The sequence below is a fragment of the Mastigoproctus giganteus genome, chromosome 5, assembly GCF_048544385.1.
Source record: "Mastigoproctus giganteus isolate SK-2022 chromosome 5, ASM4854438v1, whole genome shotgun sequence".
NCBI lineage: Eukaryota > Metazoa > Arthropoda > Arachnida > Uropygi > Thelyphonidae > Mastigoproctus > Mastigoproctus giganteus.
The window spans coordinates 179,950,849-179,960,161 of NC_143579.1; the positions used below are offsets into that span (position 1 = coordinate 179,950,849).

Below are 9,313 nucleotides of genomic sequence, written 5' to 3' on the forward strand. Positions count from 1 at the left end.
TTTAGCTCTTTGAACACTTTCAGGAATTGCATAATTCTGGGAATTTTTTAAAACGTTTTCCAAGAAATCTCGATAATTATTAATATCAATTTGGTAATTAAAAATGTCATTAAATACGAGCAATTGTTCTTCAGCTGCTTTCCATGGAACTAGTACTTCTTCAATATTCCAGTAATCTGGCTCCAAAAAATTGAGAAATTATAATTTATTCCTCTCTTGAAATTGGCTACAACTTGCTTTTAAATGTTCACAATCCATTAGTCTTTTTTTTTTTTACAAATTCTTTACGATGTTTTCTAAAAGTCTTTCTCGAGGAAGCCCGAGACAAATCGATGATTTTCTACAAATTTTATATTTTTGAAGGTTTCTGAAGTGATTAATTCATCAACTTTTTTTCGTATGGAACCTTTTCCTTTCCAAGCATTTGAAATGCTTTAATAGATCTTTAAGAGATATTATAATGATTTATGCACCAACATCGAGCCATCATGATGAAGAGGTTGAAGAAATGTACACCGAAATTGAGAGTCTTCTAGATGAGCAGAAAACCCACTACACTATTATTATGGGAGACTTCAATGCTAAGGTTGGAAAAAGACAAAACAGCGCAGAAAGGGGAACTATAGGAAATTTTCGAATTGGTGAAAGAAATGAAAGAGGTGAAAGACTTGTGGAATTTGCAGAATCTCAAGGACTGTCAGTAATGAACACTTTTTTCAAGAAAAGGGTGAACAGAAAGTGGACATGGAAGTGTCCAAATGGATTAACTACTAATGAAATCGACTTCATCCTCACTAACAGATGATATATTGTGAATGATGTTACCATCCTGAATAAGGTAAATGTTGGAAGTGATCACAGAATGGTAAGATGTACACTTGATATAGATGTAGGAAAGGAAAGGAAAAAACTGACTCGAGTAAATAATACAAAGGTCTTTGAGATAACAGAAGAGGAGAAAAAGCAGTATGTACTGGAACTTAAGAACAAGTTTGAGCTTCTGCAGACTGCTCAGGACCAAGATATCGACGAGGAATATTACAACTTTCTGAAAGTGATAAAGCCCAAGAAACCTATAGGGAAAAAGAAATCCAAAGAAGAAAAAATTAGTCAAGAAACACTTGCTATGATGAACCGAAGGCGAAAAATGAAGAGCAGGTTAAACACTGACAAGGAAAAAATTGAGTATACTGAGTTATGCAAAGCAATTAGAAAGAGACTCAGAGAGGACATAAGAAGATTTAACACAAGAAAAGTAGAACAAGCATTAAGAGAAAACAAATGATTTAAATCAGCTGCCATGGGCAGTAATACAGAAAGAACAGAAAGACAAATGATACTGAAACTGAAGAATAGCGATGATGTACTTATAAACAGCAGAGAAGGCATAATTCAAATAGCAGAAGACTACTATAGAGAATTATACAAGGAGCGAGGGAATGATGCCAGCAGTGGGGACGATGGATTGCAAAGTAGCAACACATACGACATACCTGATATTATTCCTGATGAGGTAGAACATGCATTGAAGAAAATGAAGAATCAGAAAGCCCCGGGGGAAGATGAAGTTACTGTAGAGTTGTTAAAATTGGGAGGAAGAGACATAACACAAAAACTGGCAAGGCTTTTCACAAAGTGCATTAGAAAAGGTGTGACGCCTAAGCAGTGGAATAATGCAATCATAGTTTTGCTGCACAAGAAAGGAGATAAATCAGATATTGGAAATTATAGACCATTTAGCTTGTTATCCCACATCTAGAAGTTGTTCACAAGGGTCATTACTAACAGATTAGAAAGAATACTTGATGAGAATCAACCGAAAGAGCAAGCTGGCTTTAGGACAGGATTCTCAACTATGGATCACCTTCACGTAATATCACAACTAATGGAGAAAGCAAATGAATATAAAACACCATTATGCCTGGCATTTGTGGATTATGAAAAGGCATTTGACTCCATACAGCATAAGGCAATGTTTCGGGCACTGGAAAGACAAGGCAGTGATACCCCATATATTATGATTTTAAAGAAAATATATGAGTGTGCTACCTCCTTTATTAGACTAGACAAATACAGTAGCAAATTTAAAATTGAGAAAGGAGTTCGACAAGGAAACACAATATCTCCGAAGCTGTTTACTGCTGCCCTTGAGGAAGCTTTCAGAAGATTAGACTGGTCGCAGAAGGGAGTCAATGTGAACGGAGAGTACCTAAACCATTTACGATTTGCAGATGATATTGTGGTCATAAGCCACGATCCCAAAGAATTAGAGGAAAATCTTAATCAGTTATGCACAACTAGTAAGGATTTTGGACTAAAGATGAATATGGCTAAAACAAAAGTAATGATGAACAAGTATGCCACAGAAAGGGAAGTAATGATTGAAGGAGCAGTAATTGAAAAGGTGGAGTCGTATACTTATCTGGGGCAAGTTATTAGCTGTAATAATGATAAATGGCTGGAAGTCAAGAGAAGAATAAATTTTGGATGGATAGCATTCAGGAAATATAGTCACATACTGAAGAGCAATATCCCAGTTTGTCTGAAACGTAAAATAATGAACCAATGTATACTCCCCACCATGACTTATGGAAGTGAAACTTGGGCACTCACCAAAAGAATGGAAGAGAAGCTGAGAACTACACAGCGAAGAATGGAACGAATCATATTGGGAATCAGACTGTTAGATAAGAAGAGAAACACATGGATTAGGCAGCAAACTCAAGTAAAGGACATTCTTATCAAAACTAAAGAACTAAAATGGTCTTCGGCAGGACATATAGCTCGAAGACATGATGACAGATGGACTAAGAAAATAACAGAATGGTATCCAAGAGGAGCTAGAAGAAAACCTGGAAGACAAAGGCGGAGATGGATAGATGAAATTCACGAGTTTGTGGGTAGTAAATGGATGGCCAGTGCTCAAAACAGAAGGAACTGGAAAGTTGCTGGAGAGGCCTTCATCCTGCAGTGGATTGAAAATGGCTAATGATGATGATGATGAATAGATCTTATCACGAGTTTTTCGGCCTTTATTATGTCTATATTTCTTGCTTGTACTGCATTTGAAAGAAGAGAAATTTCGTTTAAAATATCATCATCAATGCCAAATCAGTTATAAAATATATATTTTCAAGACGGGCAGCCATACCAAAGTACTTTTTATTTGAATAAAAATAGGATGTAGCGCTGGATAAGCGCGCCACACAGCTAGAGTTGACTTTATACTTTCAAGGTCTTGATTATTTCAATTTCAAGGTCTTTATAATTTCAATTCCAAGTTGTTCGGATATTTTGGAAAGTTCAGTTTGGTTCTTATTGGATTTATGAAAAATAGTATATATCTTATCAATAAATATTTTAAAATGATTTTCTTGCTTTGTTTCCTTTATCGAATCATCTAAAACAAGATGGAGGCGATGATTTAAACAGTGCCATATTATTATGTTTGGAAACTCTTTTGCAATCCTAGTGCTCACTCCAGATTTTCTCCCAAGCATAACGCTGGCACCATCGGAGCAAAATCCTATTAATTTTTTTTCGAGGTAGTTCTTAGTAAGCCCAACATTATTTAAACTTTCCATAACTGAAAAACATATTGTCTCTGCATCTTGTTTTTCCAGTTCAACTAGTTCAACGAAAATTGTTGGTGATGTAACTGAATCCAAGGCCAATTCTAATACAACAAATTGTGATTTTGGTTTCTTATTGAAAAAAATCTGTCAAATTCTGTTGCCTTTTCATCCTTTTAAGGACTACTGCAAAAAATTTTAAAAATGTTTTATTTTAATATATTATAGAGCAGGAGCGGATATATGCCAATATATTTGAATACTTTTACTGGTTCTGTCCACGTGTGGTCATATCATAAACTTTTATAAACAAAGCACTATGCTTATACCATTGATAAACATCAGTCAGAACATACATTTTCTTCATTTTATCGATACTAAACGAAAATTTCTTACTGAATTAATAAATGGCATAGAATACCAGGCGCCCACCTTAGAGAGAAACCTGATCACAAGTGCCATTTTAACAACCGGTTCGCCGAACTCAACAAAAAATTAGGTATCGGTTCTGCGGAACCGGTGCGAACCGGCTGAATCCCACCACTGCACCTTACTCACTTTTATCTTCTTTCTGTCTCTGGTTCACCTTTCTGTCTGAACTGTCATACTCAACTCATCAATATATCATAGTTGACCGTCCTCTCTATAATAGCTCATGGAAAACCACGTTCTTATCAATGTATGCAACCCAAATCGCTCCTATTTAAAACGAATTTTAGATGACAGACCTGATATCAATGTAGTTTTTACTTTCCTAAAAAAGATACAATGCTGTGACAGAATTTGATGATAATTTCCACATTTATAAGGCATATATCTGACCTTTAATGTCACCTGTTATTTTCTGCCATTGTTTGGTGCATATTGGCCTTTAGTAGCCGTTGCGCCCGTAAAACCTCCAACAATAACTCCGGTCTAGACCACAGCTCCATGGGCTGATTTTGTTTACAATGTCATAAGCCTTGTTATTGATTTTTTTATGTGTTATTGAATAAATACCTTTCATTATAGCCCTCGTGGATAGCACAATTGGTAGTATCGCCGTCCTTCCCACATCAGGTGGAAAAGACCCGAGTTCGAATCCGGTCAGTGATGCTAGGAATTTTTAAGGGCCTTTTTCACGACGTGGCTGAGTGAGGGTAGCATGGTTTTTTTTCTCCCCGAAACGCGGGTTTTTCTTCGCCGAAACAGCAAATCGACCACTGATGTGCCTAATACGTCAATGCGAAATTACCTCAACCCTTTACATCAAACTAAACTATTATATTTAGGCCACCCGAATAATTAAATTCATCTGCCATGCTGTGTCTTATATCTGTTAATTGCGTGTGTTCTATGGTCGATTTGTCTGTTTGCTGGACGAAAACCCCAGTTTCTTGGGGAAAAAACCCTTGCTATCTACGCTTGTTGAGACCAACTAACTCAGCCACGGAGTGAAAAAAGCCCATTAAAGTTCCTTGCGTCATCGACGCGATTCGAACTCGGGCCTTTTCCACCCGGTGTGGGGAGGACGGTGACGATACCACTGTGCTAACCGCGCAGACTGCCCTTTACATCAATGAGAAATTATGGGAGTAAAGTTGAAAAAAATGTAATTTATGAAGTTCAAATTTCGCGTTCATTTAATGAAAAAAACTTTAGAGCCTACAGGACAGTGAAGCTCCTGGGGTTTATGGCATATACCCTATAATCTTAAGGGAGGTAGCAAGTGAGTGCATTGAACCATTGAGGCAAATTATGGACTCGTAATTCCATTGGATTGGAAAAGTGCCAATGTATCTCCAATACATAAGGGCTGTTCTAAGAGTGAAGTGGGAAATGACCGGCCGGTCAATCTAACTTCAGTAGTAGGGAACATCATGGAAACAGTGATTAAGGTTGTTATTGTTCAGGATAATTTAGATAGAAATGGAATTCTGAAGGATACTCAGCATGGTTTTGTAAAGGGAAAATCATGTTTAACTAATCTGGTCAGCTAGTTTGACAGGGTCACTCAAGAGCTAGATTTTGGGAATAATTTCAACCTTGTTTATTTGGATTTCAGCAAAGCATTTGACTCAGTTCCACATGAGCGGTTATTTTATAAGCTGGAACAAGTTGGAATCACAGGGAAAATCCTTAGATGGATAGCTGGATGGCTTCAGGGCAGAAGGCAGAGGGTTGTGATAAATGGTTATTCCTCAGATTGGGTTGATGTAAGAAGTGGGGTTCCCCAAAGATCAGTATTAGGACCACTGTTGTTTTTGATTTTCATAAATGACATCGATGAAGGAATAGAGGCGTGATGTCTAAATTTGCAGACGATGTAAAGATCCGTAGAGTAGTTAATGATCGCCGCCAAGCAGAGCTTCATCAAAATGACCTAGATAGACTTCAGGGACAGTCAGAAAAATGGCAGCTATGCTTTAATCCAGCAAAGTATAAAGTATTACACCTAGTAAACGGTAGCCACAAAACAACTTATACACTTGGCAGAGTTGATCTAATGCCGGTAGTGAAGGAATGGGACTTGGGTGTTACGATACGGTCAGACTTTAAGTTCTCCGAACATTGTAGACTGGTCGCAAGGAGGGCCCGTGGTGTCCTATCGATGACTTATCGAACAATCGCTAGTAGAGATAAGGACGTCATAATCCCATTATATAAAGCTGTTGTTAGACCACACTTGGAATACTGTGTTCAGGTATGGAGACCGCACCTAAAGAAAGACATTGTGCTTCTAGAAAGGGTCCAGAGACTTGTAACTCGCCTAGTGAGATCGGCAAAAGAGCGTCGATATGAGGAGAGACTTTGCATATGTGAATTGCAGAGCTTGGAAACTAGGCACCTTAGAGGAGACTTGATTGAGGTGTTTAAGGCTCTGAGAGGCATCAGTAAAATGAATGAGGACGAAATTTTCACGGTTATAAATGATTCTAGAACTAGGGGCCATAATTTCAAGTATTTTAGCCAGCGAGTCATAAATTTCTGGAATAAGTTACCTACATTGGTGGTAGAGGCTGACAGTTTGGGGAAATTCAAAGGAAATTCAAATTACCTAGGGGAGGAGGGAAATGCTTAGGTTGTCCATTTCCTTTTCTCTTATTTATTAATTATTATTATATATTTTTTAAAATTTTTTTCTTCTTCTTCTTCTTATTATTATTATTTTATTCATATCTTTTTATTTTATTTATTTTTTTTTGTTATTTTATTATTATTATATATATATATATATATATTTTTTTTTTTTTTTTCTGGTGCAGCATAAGCCATAGGCTTCCTTGCACATGTGGCCATTGTTAATACTAATACAGTACTGTACTAATATTCTGAGGAGTAACATATTTCTGAGAGAATTGAAGCGGGAACCGAAGGCGCCTCCGTAGCCAGGTGGGAAGGAGCAGCAGTGCGTAGCACACGCTTCTTGATTAGACCGGGGTTCGAGCCCGTCACCACAAAATACGGAGGATGCGGAAAGGTCAGGGAATGACCACCGCATATCCCGGAGCAATATGGCCTTAGTTGTTAATGCTCCTAAAAACCAAATAACTAACTAACGGGTACTGATTATTCGATTGGAACTAGGTATTCACGGAAAACGAATGCTCGACTTAATTGATGCAGGGATCATCCGACTCATAGGAGCGATTTCTCAATTTTTAACTATGGGTAACCAGCGGTTCTAGTGCATCCCCATAGCTTCCTGCTCAAAAATCAGGAAACTGTAATTGCCACTCCGTAAAACACATGTCTAACAGAAACTAAACAGTTGCGCACCTGGAAGTATGGAACATGTGCTGCTGATATTCTAATCAGTAGCTAACCATGCTCATGGCCATTTAAGAAATTCTATCACGTTCTATTGTGCGGCATTTAACACACTGTAGCAAGTTATGACACGATTCATTAATTCACAAAAAAAATTAAAGAGCACCCGCTAAAATACTTAATATCTGGATTGGACATCGGCATCACTTAATATTTTTCATACATATGCGACAAAATGTACAAACTCAGTGCAAAACGATTCCTAAAAAATATTGAAAAATATTCAGTAAAGGAATAAAAATAAAATAATACGGTTGAGCTGACTGTGCGATCTACAATTAATATGATCTTTCTTTTACTTTTAGTTTTTCATGATAATTACATATTTTCTAATACAGACTAATAAATATAGTCATAACAAAAAACTTAACGATGTACTGTATATATTAAAAATAGCGATTCACACAACTGGTCACTGAGTACAACATTTGGCCAATCATTATAGAAGTTAATCTTTTTTTTTTTTCTAGAGCCAATTGTTTCTCAGAAAAGAACTCGCCTTAGTAGTTTAGTAACTTCTCAGAAGACTTATTAGTCATTTAAAATTCAGTGAGTGATAATCGTAATAAGATTTTTTAGCGTGATTTGATGAGAATCTGTTTTGATTCTCGTAAGTTTCGTGGATTGTGAATTATTTTAAGGTGCTAGAGTTTCCGCATAATTTATTATTATTATTATTATTATTATTTACTATTTTTTATTATTATTTTTTTCAAATTACTGATTATTCGAGACCTACCTGTTGATGTTTTTATGAAATTGCAGTGCATGCCCTTCTGAATTTTCCTCTTGATACTTGGTATCTTCGAAGCACTCCTTTTCCTTGCAGCCACTACAGCGGAAGTATAGTTAGGGTTAGCACACGCACATACAGCCAAGACTATTACATATATTCCTCTGAATTTGTGAGGTCATGACACTGATTATGCCATCATGACTGATTCGTGCCTTTCCTCTACACTGCACCCTACTTCGTTGCACATTTTATATTGAGTAATAACAGAATCGAAGAAACGACACTAACATTCTCCTGCCTTTGATGTGACAAGGGTGGCGCCACAATGCACTTCGTAACCATGGCAGCAGAGGTACTGAAAACGCGAAACGCATCTGTAGTAAAACTGAGAACATCTGGTGTATTGGCAGGTTTCTCGTCTACGCAAAAAGCGTTCGTACCGATTAACATGCGAAGCTCTGGCTTTTTTTTTTTTTTTTTTTTTTTGATGCCTTCATCAAATGAATATTTGTGTAAAATGGTGAAAGGAGGAGGTACATTACCATATTCTATGGTATCGTATAGATTCGAACAAGCTATGTGAAACGCTGTACTGTACTTTACACTGATCACTCACTACGGTCGTGTCTGCACACTAATAATTATGCCTTCTCATTTGTTCTGAAGGATGCAGGCCAGGAGCTTTATTATTATTATTTAAATCAAGTCGAGGTATACGCCTAAACCCAGAAATGTCTACATTGCCGGGGGATTCTTTCTTTTAACACAAGATGAAAAGTTTGTATTACTTGAATTATCTTAGTTATACAGCAGGTTTAGTTAAATAAATAATATACAATAAATATTAAGCATACACAAACAGTTAATAACATTATGATTAAATGACGTAGCCGAGTGGTCAATGGCGTGAGTGCAGTAGAATGCGCTCTTTGACTGGATCAGGGTTCAAGCCCGTGACTGCTAAATACGATTAACATTTGTATCGATGATTTATTGTAAACTCCACTAGCCCGGTGGTCTTGCAGGAGTATAGACAAGAAATGCCCACATTTACTTAAAAGGTAACTACCAGATTGACACTGGCCACCTTTCTTGTGGTCAATGTTAATCTGGTAGGTGCTGGGAAGTAGGTAGTGTTTACACACGATGCACTATCTTAGACTGCTAAGCCTTTTTTTTTGCAGTATCGTTCGCA

At 37.0% G+C, this 9,313-nt stretch overlaps 1 protein-coding gene across 1 annotated transcript in view; it reads right to left on the bottom strand.

Moving 5' to 3' along the window:
• LOC150085884 (monocarboxylate transporter 13-like) overlaps positions 1-8,391 on the bottom strand; it is a 179,516-nt gene extending 171,125 nt beyond the window's left edge. The window contains exon 1 of the mRNA XM_090374281.1: positions 8,122-8,391. The gene's annotated coding sequence lies outside the window, so the exon portion shown is untranslated. The remainder of the gene's footprint in view (positions 1-8,121) is intronic.
• Positions 8,392-9,313: the final 922 nt, after the last annotated feature.